We start from the raw sequence: 16,236 nt of genomic DNA on the forward strand, positions 1-16,236 counted from the left end.
CCTCACTTCGGTGTCTAGAGTGGTTGTCTATATTGTCACTGGCAGTGTGATTCACAGCTAATTCTCGGCAGCTCTGGCCTAGTGTGCCCATATATTCTGGCTTGCTTCGGAAATCCTGCCTTATGTTTTATACCACTGTTAGTTATTCACAGGGCACCCTTTGACTTGTGACAGTGGCCAGGTTTGGGTAATAAATGACAGTCATAATTAACATACTAGTAGTTTCTCCCCCCTCCCCCACTGTGATGGCCGCCTATGTGAGGCCAGAGCTACTACTGAGGGACAAGGGGAGTGTTCATTACGGGTCGGTTGACTATTTAAGAAGGTTCTGCCTGGCAACCAGTATTCTCTTTTTGCCAGTCATCAGGCAAAAGCTGAGCTCTGATACAGGACACACACATGGGTTTGGAGCTCTTTAGGCAACATTCTTGACTGAAGAGAGTGGAAAGAGATAAAGTCAAAATAGAAATTTGGTAAACAAAGTAGAGAATGCGGATAAGGGGCAGATGCTGGAAAGATTTGAAAGAAGGAAATGAAGAATAGAACACTCAAGAAATATATGAAGCCCTAGCCGGTTTTGCTCGGTGGATAGAGCCTCAGCTTGCAGAGTGATAGGTCTGGACTTCGATTCCAGTCAAAGGCACATGCCTGGGTTGCTGGTTCGATCCCTAGTAGGGGATGTGCAGGAGGCAGCCAATCAATGATTCTCTGTCATCATTGATGTTTCTATCTCTCTTTCCCTCTCCCTCCCTTTCTGAAATCAATAAAAACATATTTAAAAATAATATATATGAATAGGCATCCTCTGAAGAAGGCAAACAGTATTGCTGTTTTTCCAGCATTTCTTCCACTGTTATTCCTCTAATGGCATTTGTTTTAGCACTTCCCCAATCAGATATAGCCAGTTATCACCTCCCCAACATTTTGTTTCTCTCTGCAAGGTCTCTGTTCTGGCACTAGTTTGCTTATTCACTTTTTGGTCCTTTCTTGTGGTTTAAATTTTCTCCAGATTCTATCTATTCAAATCTCCTTTTTCATTAAGGTCAATCAAATAATTAATTTGAATAAAAAATTAGAATGGCTTAATGTGCCTTTTTCAATAAACTTGCATTTTTAACAGAGACCATCGATGTCTTTTTTTATAAATTGATTTTACAGAGGGAGGAAGGGAAAGCGAGAGAAAGAGAAACATGATGTGAGATAAATACATTGATTGTTTGCCTCCTGTATGCTCCCTGACCAGGCATTGAACCTGCAAACTAGGCATGTGCCCTGGTCAGAAATGGAACCCACAACCTTTTGGTGCACAGGAACATGCTCCAAGCAACTGACCCACACTGGCCAGGGCCAATGCCTTTTCGTCTGCCCAAGAGTGTGTTATGGAAGGGGCTGTGGCAGAAAAAAAAAAGGGGGGGGAAGGTATTCTGAGTCACTGGACTGGTCGACTCTTTAATTCACACCTGAAGTCCTCTTCGAACTCCACATACTTGGAAGATAAGCTCTTCCCCACGGTCCTCGCTAGCCCTAAGTCTAAGTTTAATTGTTCACAGTGTTGTGACTGATGATTCATGTTATTGTTGGTTTTTGAGAGTAGGATATTACTTTCAAAAAACATACATGATTTAAATTATTACTATCTGCTTCCATGTGTAAGAGCCATTCCCACTCCCTACTCTGTCTAGCTTTGGAAAATGCAATGACTCCTCTCATTGTGTATCTGGATTTCATAAATATTAGAAGAGAGTACAGCTCAGTTTGTACCATTGTAAGGCTGAGTGTAAGATGATCTTAACATAGGGGTTTAGGTACTAATGTTCATAAATATTTACAATTCTGGTCTCTGAATATAAGGATGCTAAATTTATTTTCCCTTTTCAGACTCTTTTTTCAGTCATTTCTTTTCTGTATTATAACATATTTTAATGAGTATTAAAAACAGGATCCTTTTTATAGAAGCGTTATATTATAGTATGCTATATTCCTTGGTCTCCTTTTATGTTTCCTCCAAAGTCATGGCTAGATCTGTTTTCTTTTTCATTTTAATAAACCCAAGATCTATCCAAATTCCAGATATATTGTAGCTATATTAATGTTTATTAAGGTAAAGAATGAAAATCACAATCTCTGCTATGCATTGCTGTCATCTACAGATGGGGAGTAACTAATTTCCTCTGGCTCTTCCTATTCACAGGGCAGATTGAGTGACTCCATAAAGGAGGTCTTGCCTTTGAGTAGCCTTCTCTAACTCCTTGTTTAAAGGTACCCCTGTGACAGGTCTGTCCCATGTCACTTTCTATTATTGTATCCTGTTTTATTATCTTTCTAGCTTTTTTTTTTTTTTTTAAATTTTCCCACTGAAATGTTAGCTCTGTCAGGCAGGTACATTTTCTGTGTTGTTCTATCTAGAATCAGTTGTTCCTTTTAGAGAGACACACAGTAGGTTCTCAATACATACCTGAATGAATACTGAACTTCCGTATGTGGCATTGGGGAGACTCTACTTCAATACATGTAAATTCCATATATTTTTATGTGGCAAATTATATGAAAATTCAAGATGCTTTATTATCATTGACCTATTCTGAGATATTTCCCTTGTTTATAACAGGAAAATATATGCTAAGTGAACAAAAAAGTATCTTATTTGATGTTAACTTTATCTTATTTAGTTTTGTAACTATTTTTTGAGAAGGATTGTGAATATATGAACCTTTTATATGCAACTTCTTATTTTTAAAAAAATTCTCAGATTCTTTCTCAAGGTAATAAGGAATATTTTTTTGAGTCCTTAAGTCTTTTTTTCAAAATTAGAAGATACTATTTAATATGAAAGAAATGTAAGTCTGTGTTTCAGGAACTAAACTTGTGCACTTTTATTCAGTATGAGGATATCAACTTACTTCATTGTAACGTTGGATTTTGGCATGAAGGTAATTAAAGGAATAACACTCAGGTGTAGGTTATTTCATTTTTCTTTAGTGTTAATGTTTTATAAATCTGAATGTGGATGCCCACATAACTGGTAAAATTGTAATTGCATAGTCTGCTCCTAAAAGAAGATTTTTAGCATTGGGTCTTTTGTGCCCTCTGTGTTTCAAGGACACCTGTGCAAACACTTACCATTATAGATGTGCGTTGGTTTCCTGCTGGCATCAAGTAGTGTTTGACCCAGTCATTTTTCATGTTTATTTCCACACCTAATCAATGAGGATGTTGTGGAGAAATATGTGAACATGAACATCACAATTATATACACATAGTATTACCGGAGAGGTGATAGTCTTCGTACTTAGAAACAGAACCACCATATGTTTGTGCATAATGTGAACTGCAAACAATATCTACAGGGAGCAGAAGTTTTGCATTTTGCAGTATTATTTAATTTTATACAGTCATTTTACAGGCTATTAACAGTAAGCAACCTCCTGTATTTCTTACCCTGAAAATAAGAGCTGTTAGAAAGCTTTTACCTATGGATTTGATTAGGAGCCAGTTGTTTAAATTCCACCAGGGGACTCTATCCTATCATGCTTACTTCACCATATCATTCAGAAGAAAATAATTTAAGACCAAATTGAGGGCGAGAGGCAGGGTGGAGCCAGGCCTCAACTAGTCATATTCCTCAGGGTCAGCTGCATGCTCCCAAATGTGAATCTGTTTGCCATAAAAAGGAAAACATCTTAATAGATATTTAATAAAATATTCTACAATGAGTGCTACTCAATCCATTTCCCACCTCCTATGTCTTAATCTACTTAGTTGAGCTATGTGAGATCTATAATATCAAAGGCCATTTGGAAGTTTATTATGCCAATGGTGGATATTTAGTCATTGAAAAGGCAGGTCTCTGTAATGAGTAAAATTTTAGAACATAGAGTGTGGTCCAAGCACATTTAACTTACCTTCTTAAACTCTGGATTATTTTTGAGAGCTGCTGATCTGCATAGGCATCAAACAGGTAAAAAACTGAACACATTACACATTTAAATGTTATTATTGACCATTTTTTGCTGAATCATGTGGCATTTTATTCATATATACTGAAAGTAACTGACCCTCAGAGGGTTGGCCTTAATTGTTAGGTATTCCACATATATGTTAGAACTTTAGGTAACACATAAAAATTTATATTTAAAATTAGATTTTCTTTCATTTTTGGAGAAATACAAGGAAAATTATTTTTGAGGGATACTATATACTATAGTGTGAGGTATATACAGGGTTCAGTATTACATTAGTTGATAGTCATATTATAAATATAAATGATTTAATTTTTGTTTTTACTTTTCATTTCAAAGTCAATCAAAATAAAACATTATATCTTATAGAAGATAAAAGTGGTGAAAAGAAATTTTTCCTTAGCTTTTATTATCTTTCTTTGTTACTCTGAAAGCCAGAATGCAAAATTTCCAAATATTTGGAACATGAGATAACTTTATCAATTTAGAAATGAATTTTATAAATAGGTCAAGAAACATATTATTTGTTGTAAATTTGGGAATGCTAAAAATAAAACAAGGTTACCTGTTATCTATTGAATTTCATCAATACAAAAACTATTCTAGGAGTAAATGTTGGGAGAAAGGTAAGCTACATGTAAATGCTTATTTGTATTTATTTTTCAGATATTTTCTTTGATATTTATATTAAAACATTGGTCTGCATAAAGCATTCATATCTGTTAATTTATTTTCTGATATTTTTAGTTCAATCATACCTGTGAGGCATATTATCAACAAAATAAAATTTCACCTTTTGACAAATTCAAGGCTTCCCATTTAGGTTTCTCTAAAAATGGTGTATAACTGATAACAGTGCATGATTGAGGGAATAAAATTCATGGACTAGATTCTGAAAGTATAATATTTTTGTTTGATGCTTTATATAATCTATGGTATGTATATTAAAACTTCATATTGTTGAATTTAGTGAATTTTTGTATTTTAAAGGTGCGTTATGAGAAATCAAATGAGGTAACTGCTTGATAGTGTTTTGAACTTTGGAGAGTAGGATGCAAATGTAAGGTGGTACTGTCATCTTCACCTTTGCTGTGTGCAGGGTCATCTTCCGTCTTCATCCTGCCCACAGTGGAGAGCTTCTCTTCCTCTCAGTGTGCCAGGCCAACGTTTCATTTTACACGTACATATACTTTTCTCTAGTGGCTGTCCACATAATTTTCAGACAGAGAAGTCAGAGAAAACTGGACAGCAAGAAAAATGAAGTTCAATTATTTTTTATGTCCATTTTATGCTATGGCTTTTCTCTCTTATTAACATACAGGTATTTCCTTATGTTGTATAGAAACCAACTTCACATGTAATTTTAATATATTTGGCAAATAAAAATAAAACATTTCCCACCTGGTCGGTGTGCTCAGTGGTGGAGCATCAGCCCATGAACCAGGAGGTCACAGTTCAATTCCTGGTCAGGGCACATGCCCAGGTTGTGGGCTTGATCCTTAGTAGGGGGTGTACAAGAGGCAGTCAATCAATAATTCTCTCTCAGCATTGATATTTCTATCTCCCTCTCTCTGAAATCAATAAAAAATTCTTAAAAATAAAACATTTTCCTAATTAGGTTAGTAAACATAGGTCTTTGGACTGAAATGCTATTAACCTCCTAAGTCTTAGAAGTAAAATATATATATTTCTTATAAATAAGGATAGTATCTCTAAATGTTACAACAGACTGTAGAATCTCAGAGGGAAGGTGGGGTTGGGGAGAAATCAACCAAACAACTTGTATGTATATATGCACAACCCATGGGTACAGACAATAGGGGGTGGAAGCCTGGGGTGGGGCTGGTGGGAAGCTAGGAGTTAATGAGGGAAAAGGGGGACATATGTAATACTTTCAACAATAAAGATTTTTTTTAAAAAAAGAGATTTTCCATTTCAAACACCCGAAAACTGAGATACAAATGGGTTCTGAATTATAAATAAAAATAATTCCTTCAAAAACATAAAAATCATTTTCCCTTTTTAAAGTTATGGTTAAAATTAGTAGGGTTAACAAGTATATTTTTTCTTGACAGTTTTTAAAATATTTGTTATGATAATTCTATGGCATGGGAAAAATTTATAAGTGTTGATCCATCCTGATAAAATAAGCCTTCCTTTATTTAGGTCACTGTTGGTCATTCATTTTTACAGTACTTACAGTCTGTTTAGGATTCCATACTCTGCTAGATAATTCAATTTAAAACTACATTATGTTTCAGAATAATCTTTTTTTAATAACAATTTGATCACTATATTAAATTTATGGCATTAAAATCATTTTAATGTGTTGATTTTAATATCTAGGTTGTAGAATATTCACTTTCTTAGTTTATCTTCTTAATAAATACAATCATCCTCCAAAAATGATTAAGATTATTACTATTGCTATTACACACCAGAAATGATAATAAGCACTAGTAAACTAAGCTTTATAGTTTAATTTGAGAATGATTCATTTCCTTTTTCCCCTATTAACTGGATCTTCAAGACTTTTTTAAATTCAGTAAATCTTTCTTACCATTTGAAAAATAGTGTATTTTGAACATTAATCATAATATTCAATTTAATGTGTCAAGACCATAGCAAGCAAAGTTTCCTGAGCTCTTTTTCTCCTGAGATTACCATTGTCAATATTTCAGTTTAATGAGGATGAAAACCTACTTAATTATTAAAATTCTGATGTTTTCAAGTATCAAGAGTTATTAACAATGCCTTGATTTATGTTTAGATATCTATCTTGACCTTTCCTCATGTTTCCAGTATTTGCTTCTTTCCCATTATAGTTGGTCTTAGGAGATATATTAATGGCAGCAAATATACTTTTATCCCAGAGAGCTAGGTTCTTATTTAATACGTTACACCGAGTTTCATTTTAGTTGACACATCCTTTACAATGACTATCTCTTGACCAGAATGAAAAAGCAATTCTGTGTTGTTGAGTTTCTATTTTGTATGCCTTTCAAAAACATATTCAGGCAAAACTAGTAATGTATTAGGTCCTTAATAAAATTAAACACATTTTAGCAGAAAAAAAGCTGAGACATTTTAAATCTTTTCCTGTATACCCAGTCACCTGTACGATGATGATCCTTGCTTAGCCAAACATGGAAGCCAAGCTAAAGAGCTAATTTCAGCAAAGGTATTGATTGTTCAAATTAGGTGAGAGAATGGGTGCTTTAAAAATATATTCTCATTAGAGTTTTAAATATCTCATAGCTAGTAGCTATCACTAAAATGATGGATATTTTGAGAATTCGTAAGTCTACTTAATATTAACTGAAATGCCAATTTTCCCTGTGGGATTCTCCTTTCAATTTCTGTTTTTATCCTGGTGAAAAAACCTTGACCATAACATTTAAATTCTAATATGGGATGTTTAAGTGCCCAAGAGCTACCGTTGGAATGCCCCAACAGTACAATCGGGCGTGTGTTAAATTCCCTACAATGAGTAAGCAGTTACATCTGCCTTGCCCACTCCCCAATACGGAAATTGGGTAAATCATTGCCAGGGCTTAGGAAAGAACATTACATTTGATGCTGGTTCTGCTACTTACAATGGGTTGTAGTGAAAAAAACAATGGAAACAAATCCAATGTCAAAGCATTTTGAAAACTTTAGGGTACAATTATGATCTTATTGAAAACGTGTGGGGACCTGCTGACTATTTAAACTTCAAATTCCTGTGTGAACAGTAGATACACTCTATGGAATGTGACATGGCTGGAATTGTTTCACAAACTATACCCCACAAAGACCGCCCAAATGACCTCGCATACTCCTTATTGTGCAAACTTATCTTTGATCATTGCAATCTTTTAATTACCTGAATATTTATATGCATTCTATAATTCTTCCATTAAGACATATAGACATCCCTCTAAAATTTCCATTAGCTTTCAAGAGTTCTTTCTAGAAGTAAATACTTATTTATTACTTTTAAAAACTTCAAATCTGCCCGCCAGTGTGGCTCAGTGGTTGAGCATTGAACTATGAACCAGGAAGTCACTGTTCAATTCCTGGTCAGGACACATGCCCAGGTTGCGGGTTCAATCCTCGGTGTGGGGTGTACAGAGGCAGCTGATTAATGATTCTCTCTCATCATTGATGTTTCTATCTCTCTCTCCCTCTCCCTTCCTCTCTGAAATCAATAAAAAAATATATAAAGAAAATGAAAGTCCAATTTCCCTTTATTTTCAGTAAAGTATGTGCACTAGACCTGTTAAATATAAAGGTTTATGGTGTTTTTTATTTAATGACATAATAATTTTACTAAAGATAAATTAAAAGTATTTATTTGAACTATGCAACACCAAGCACTACACACACACAAAAATTGGTAAGATAACATTAGTCATATTTTATTAATATATTCACTCTAATACAATTAATGGATTTTCAGTCCTTCATTTTATTTTTATACTTTTTACATGATAAAGCAGCAGCAGATCATTTGGGAGGGGCTTATGGGAGATTTAAATTGAAATGAGACTAGCTAATGAGCAATCTGATAAACTTGTCAGTTCACTGAATTTCTCTCAAAGTCATAGTTGACAATATTATTTAAAATCAGCAGGTTTCATTAATTGTAAGTTTTGCTATCATAAACTTTTAGAGTATTAATAGTTTTAATTTCTTTTTCTCATTTATTCATTTGAAGTTCCTGGGTATAGGACAATGTATTTAAAATTCTTTTCCTTAAATGTTCATAAACATTTTCTGGTGCCTATAATTAGAATTTTAATTTAATAAGCCAGGATTAAAACCCACATGTTTATGTAATCATTTTTTCTAGTCTTTCATTAATTTGGGGAGTTGCTGTGGTTTGTTTTTAGTCAATAGGAGGAATTCTATTGATTATTCAAAAAAAGTATCTATTGTGATATGTTCACGGAATCACCCAGACAAAACTGGAATAAATATGTGGGTATTGGAAGACATTTATCAAATGACTCTCTTATGTTTGTATTTTATGTAGGCATTCTATGAGGTTTGCATTTTTTAAATACAGGTCTTTATCTTAGGTTCCTTCATGCTCATATATTTTGTAGAGTATTCCCAAATTTTACTTGGCTCTGGTTCAGAATAGTTTATGAATTTGTTTGTCTTAAGATTTTTTGCCTAGATTCTGCTTTAGGGTAGACTATAAATCAGAAAATCTAGTTAAAATCAAATTATTTATATGTTTCTTTACGTGGAGAGCAAGATGCAGGCAATAATTTTTAAACATTTGAGATTAAATAGTTGTATAATTTTCTGTTGGGACATACTTTTGATTGATAATTATTATTTTAGAGAAGACTCATTCTCCTACTATAAAATGGCCATGCTAGTCCTAGCTTTTTGCTGCCACTCTAAAATGTAAGGAAAAGAAGATATCTTATAAAGATTATTTTCATTGATTATATGCCTTTGCTTTTCCTGAAAAAAAAAAAGATAAATATGTCATTAATAGTGAACATGCAAAGGCTGATTTCCAGTTGGATATAGTGTAATTTGATGGGTTAGGAAATACCGCGAGTTTTTATGCCTTTAATACATTTCTTTGAAATTAAAAAAAAAAACAACAGTATTAGGGATGTGTGATGAGAGTAATCCCATTAAAATAATTGAACTTCTAGGACTTGACATTTTAAGTGTTATCATTATTCCACAAAGAATACCTCTGGATTATTTAAATGTGATGATCAAACTGGATATGACAGAGTCAATCTCCCAACTATGTTAGTAATCAAGTAAATAAGGAAACATGAAGCATATAAAGAGTGCATTTGAGAATTAAGAAGGCTGAAAAAAAAAACACCTATGAAGTATATATAAATGATCAGGTCATACCAAATATGGAGATTGTTCACATAAAGATGGACAAGAAATTATAGCTGAAGAGCTATTATTACAGAATTTGAAAATTTTTCATTTAGATCTTAATCATATTTAAAAACTAGCCTCTCATAAAATGTCATTTTGAACTTCATATAACACATAGCCTTTTAAATTTATAAAAACACTAATATTTTGATAATTATCTTATACAAGAATCTTTGTAATGTAGTACACTTAGGAATTTAATAAAATTTAAAAATATAACTGAATATTCCTTAAGAATGAAAACTTGAAAATTTAGATTCCCAATAAAATTGTCAAGAAACAATGTATGCACTAGTACCCTCATGTATCTTAAAATAAACTGACATTCCATATTAGATAACTTCCATAAGAGATCAGTTATTTTTCCAAATATATGTTACTTACATTTAAAATTGTTGTGTATTTATTTTCTCTTGGTTTTAAAGAGCACATTTCCTAAAACACTTTAAATATGCTCTGAATATGTATTATTCACCTCCCCCTCACACAGTTTTAGAAGTTAAACTCTCCATGAAAATGCTATCAAACTTTTCATCATTTATTTTTTCTATATCAGATGTATTCCTTGATAATTTGAGAAAACATGTGTTATTAAGTGGCACATCTTTTATTATTAACTTCTCAAGGACAAAGCTGACCAACCATAGCACTTAGATATTGCTTTGAAACTGTGTAGTACATTGTATCTTGTGAACACTCAAAATGAAATAAAATGAAAATTTTCTAGGGCTACATAACTAATCATGCATTGGGCAGATGAGGCAATACAAATTTATCTCAAGTAATTTCATTTATGCCTATCATGCCATCTCAATTGCTTGAACATGTTATTCCCATCAAATGTTTTAGTACTCATAAGGTTTATGACTTAATTTCTCCATTTTTCAAGGCATTTCTAAGGAGGCAACATGTACTGTGACAGGCCTAAAAGGTACAATTTAAATGAAAACATGTTTACTAGTGTATTTTGCTTTATATGATAGCTGTAATTCTGAAAGTTTCAGACTTTTTAAGCTTTTTAGAAACAAAAACTGAACCTGAATTAAAGTTGCTTACTATTTAAAAATATTCTAACGCATTTTCTTAGAATTTTATTTTATACATTTGAAATCTTTGTTCTCAGTAAAATGAGATAAATCCTCAATTTATTAACTTTATCTTAGTGGTTTGAGATTCAGCAGTTTTATATTAGGAATAAAATTAATACCTACAACTTACAATATTGTGAGAATTAGATAAAAATACACTCTGCATATAGCAGAAGATAATACAAATATCAGTTTTATAACATCATCACATGCTGGGAAATCATTTGTGAAACTACCTTTTCTAATAATACTTGAGAAAAATTTTTTACCTACTTTTGTATTAAAAATCTTGCAAAAATTTAATTTTAAAAGTTCAACTTTTGAAATATACTTAAGTCTTAATGGAAATAAAGTTTGTGCTATGAAGAAGGAATTATAATTAACATTATAACTGTAACATTTACTTTTCTGAAACATTTTTAAAATATATTTTTATTGATTTCAGAGAGGAAGGGAGAGGGAGAGAGAGAAGCATCAATGCTGAGAGAGAATCATTGATCAGCTGCCTCCTATAAACCCCATACTAGGGATCAAGCCTGCAATCCGGGCATGTGCCCTGACCAAGAATTGAACTGTGACCTCCTGGTTCATAGGTTGATGCTCAAGCACTGAGCCATGCTGGCTGGGCTCTCAAACATTTTAAGTGATATAAAAAGAGGTGTGATGAGCTTAGTTATATTCTGACGCTTTGACTATAGGTGACAGCATTCTTATAGTTAGTAAAAATAATTAACTCTCAATTCAAAACTAGAATCAGTATGAACATAGAATATATAATTTCAATGTAATGTCATAATCTATAACCCAAAAAATAGGGATTTTGTACCTGTACTTTTATTATCAATTTTATACTCTTGGATATAATACTATGCTTAAAATTTAAAAATTGGTGGAAATTTCTTCTGTTCATAATTTCATGTTGGAATAAAATGTGATATAAGTAGGAATGAAAAAGAAACTATCCAAAAAGTTTCAATCTGTAATATTTGGTGTAATAAAGATATGGGGGCAATATTTCCAGCATACTGTAGTAACATGTTTTTGTAGTATCATTACATTCTACATGCCACTTCATTGCTAATTTAATTAGTATATATCTTTGGCTATCGCTATAAGAGAACCATCAATGATAATATTAATTTGCAAACAATACTCAAGATACAACAAACCTACAAAATAGGAAAATGCACAACGGAGATAACCTTGTCATCAACCTCTAAGCAAAGTCCAGGTCTCAGAGTGAGGTACCCAGCGGGCTGGCTCAGCTCTCTGATGTGGTGATGCTGTGACTCTTTGAGAGACTGGTGCTCCAGTACTTTGCCTTCTTATAGCATCTTTTTTCTTTTGTCCAAACTACATGTTTAGAATACCTGACACTGTTCTCAATGAAGAAATGCACGGGAAAACTAATGAGTAACAGATTCAGTTTTGTACAGGAGATTCTTTTTAGCATATGGATGGTAACTGGATCTATTAGTATTTAGAATTCTATTCAGAAATTTAAAAAAATTCAATTTTCATCATCCGCAAAATCTTCAATTATCTTTAATATGTAGAGAAAAACTATTTTATAATAAACAAAATTAATGTGTAAAATAAAAACAGAGATGCCAACTAAAAGAAACAATGGGTATAATTTTTTTAAAGCTATTCAATTAATTATCTTAAATGAAGTAGTTCCTAAAAGGGACAGATTACAAGAAAACTTTTCAAATGTTTTAAGAAATTATTTTATTTTTTAAAAGTATTTTTATGTTCTGAAATTACATTGGTGATTATTTAAAGCGTTAAAATTATAAGCAATTCTTAAGACAATGAACAATGGTTACGTTTAGCCATCTGCTAGAATGTTTAAAATCAGTTCCATGAACTTAAAAAAAATGAATTTTGTAAAATTCTTTAGATTAAGCCTTTGCAATGTGTGTAGAAGTAACATTTTTTAGAATTCATAAAGTCAAACTTTACAGTTCAACCTCAAAGTTTTCCCTCTACTGGCAAAGTGATAAGATACTCTAATTAAAACTAGCTAATTGGATATGTGGCCTTCTGAATTTTTTATATAATAGGTAGTTTGAATGCAAAAAGTCCTGATAATTGCCTCTCTCCTCTATCTGCTGTGTATAAACACCCTTGCTCCTCAAAACCATCACCTTGATGTAAGACAAAAATGTTAAAGATTTTTTTAAGAGTTGTGTCTGCTGAGTGGTAAATTTATTAGCACTTTTTTTTTTTAAACTAGGAACTTGAAACTCACAAAATATATTTATCCTATACATAACTGACTGCAGGTTTTTATTTTTTATCCTAAGATATTTTGAAAAATTTTTCTAGTTCAAAAAAATTCACTTCATTTTCTTTTTAAAAATGCAATATAAGTTAATTTGTATCCGGTTGGTATTTGTTTAAAATTACATTTTTTTAATGTTTTAAATCCTAAAGTTAATAGTTTATTTTATAATACAATGTCAGCATGATTGGTTTCAATACATACAAGTCTATGGGTTTCTCTAATCAGAGCCCTTTTCAACATTTATCTCCTAAAATAGACAAAATATTGAAATACCAAAAAATAATCAAATCTATCCAAGATGTTTTGGTAAATATATTGAAGTATTTTTAACACAGTCTTTACATACAAAGGACTCAGAATAAGGTATTTAGCTGGCTAAGATATCAATATTTGCAGCAAATGACATACCGTTAAAAGTGTGGACATTTTGAAAAAATAATTATTTTGAAATTTATTTGTAATAATTTCATTAAAGAAAAATCATATAACTACCCATCTTCTTAAATACTAACAAGAAGTAGTATTCATTATTGACCAAAAACTGTAAAATTGTATAAACCAATGACACTTTTTGAAAATTCTTAGTATTTCTATGCCAGATCTCCTGAAACATCTTACTAGCAAAAACAAATTCCTAAAGCCACAGACTTCATTATAACTTGAATGCTCTTTGTAGTTCAAGAGGATTGTAATACTCAAGTGAGCCCTTAATCAAAAGCTTACCATCTCTGTTCAAGTAGAATAACAACTTAAATCTAGTATATCTATCCTCTATGAAGCAGTTGGTGTTTTTTTTATATATAAAATGGGGAACCTACATTATTTACTAACAATAAATTACTGCATTTTACCCTAAAACATTATTATTCAACATACATTATTATTAAGTCACAATTGAAGAGAAATGTCATGTATTTTATATAACAATTTTAATCATGAGTAAATCACATTTAAAAAGATTGAGGCACTGTGAGTCAGAAAAGTCTGTATTTCTTTGTTGCTTTATATAAAGTCAATTATCTGAATCAAATAATCTCTTGATTATCAACCATTTGAACATGATTTCACTTATTTGTTCTTCTTTTATAGTGAGTTAAAGCTGATGCAAATTGATCTTTGTTTTGGGCATTGGCTAAATGGTGTGATTTTGGGGAAGAAAATAAATGTTGTTTTCCATAACACTTCTTTAATCAACTCATAGAGGTAAATGTACTTAAATGCTAAATACCTGACCTTTTTGAATAAATGCAGACCTACCTTGATTTCCACAATAAGCCTCTATTTCCACGAGACAATGTTTTCACAAATGTAAGGCAAAACAGATGTTAAATTACTTAACAGAACTCATAATTTAAATAATTAAAACTAATTTGTGTTTAAAGCTATTTGCAGATTTATTAGAGAAACAAATACAAATATGCATTTCTACAGAACTGTTTTTTTTTTTTTCCAAAATGAGCTTAAAACTTGTTCCACAGTTTTTACTTGCTTATATATCTATGGTAACCCAAGTATTGGCTTCTGTACCACTTGTAATGAGACAATTGCCCTTCCATTGCAATTATAAAAAACTATTTAAAAAAAAAATTCGGCACATACACATTAGTTTTCCTTAAAAAAATAATCTAATCAAAATATTGAATACTTTAGATTTAAACAATATTTTATTTACAAATCTGATTTGATGTACTTTATTAATTACACAAGGTAATGCTTCAGTTTTCAAAAACAGTTTGTTTGTTTTTTATTATAGACCAGTGGAATGACATCCTAGCTAGTAATATGTACTACACTTCAATTTTTTCAAAATTAACATGACAAGTTTTCTTAAATTCACTTTTTTAAAAAAATGTTATTTAATTGGGGCACATATCTGATGAAACAAAAATAACATGCAGAATTCCAAAATTAATCTGTTAAAGTAATATGATACTTACCCTTTATGTAATAAGACATCTATGAACAACAGTGTATAACAATAGCATGTATTTATGTTTATGAGAAACCAACAGGAGGCAAAATGAGTTCATCCTGTTTTCTAATCATGTGCAATTTCATATGGCTGTTTGCATCATTTCAATAAAATGTGTACATTAAATTTATAAGACTGCATTGCACTCAAAATTATTATGGATTGCCATGCTTGTCCTGTATTTAATGAGTGATGAATTCTCCTACTAACAGAGTAACTGGTCTCAAATCGTGTCTGTGGATGTAAAGAAAATTAAATTATATTTTCATCTCCTTTCAATTGCTGCCTTGGAAAACAAGAATTCCCTTCTTGAAGAAGACAGAGTAAATAAAATTTACTTAAGAACTCAGTGAGGAATTAGCATGTGAATCAAGAATGCAATCTATGAATTAAAAAATGTGATTATTGGTTCCTTCATCAAAATCTATTACCACCATTAAAATTTCCAAGGAAAGATAGGGCCTGTAACATGGGGATTCCATTCATTGTTAAATTACTAAAATCTACCAATTTAATGCTTTCATACTGTTTATTTTTTCCAATAGAAAAATAAATCTCATACATTAGAAGTGGTACACAAAAAACTGGGATAAAATTTATCAGATTCTTGATAGCACCATTTACACATTCTTAACGTAAACATTAATATGCACTTTCTTAGAAAGCGATATAAATATATAATACAGGACTTGCTAACTTCTGTTAACCATCTGAATACGATGGAATAATCTATCTCTACTGTGCAGGTAGGCTTGTGCATGGTGGTGTGGCAATATATTTTAAAAGTTTGTTACAGATGTGATGGGAAGCTGGAAGGAGTCGAATAAGCAGAAAAAAAGAGCTTAGATCTATTGTAAGCAATGAGTCGAAATGAGCCGTTACAGGTTAGAATTTATCTTTGTTTCTGATCATTCAATGAGAAAATGACTTCCACAGAAATAGATACATTTAACTGTTTCAGGAGTGGGGTGGGTGAGGTGAAGTAGGATTGAAAGTACTACAGGTAATAGCAATAACTGG

The sequence above is a fragment of the Myotis daubentonii genome, chromosome 1 (assembly GCF_963259705.1).
Source record: "Myotis daubentonii chromosome 1, mMyoDau2.1, whole genome shotgun sequence".
Classification (NCBI taxonomy): domain Eukaryota; kingdom Metazoa; phylum Chordata; class Mammalia; order Chiroptera; family Vespertilionidae; genus Myotis; species Myotis daubentonii.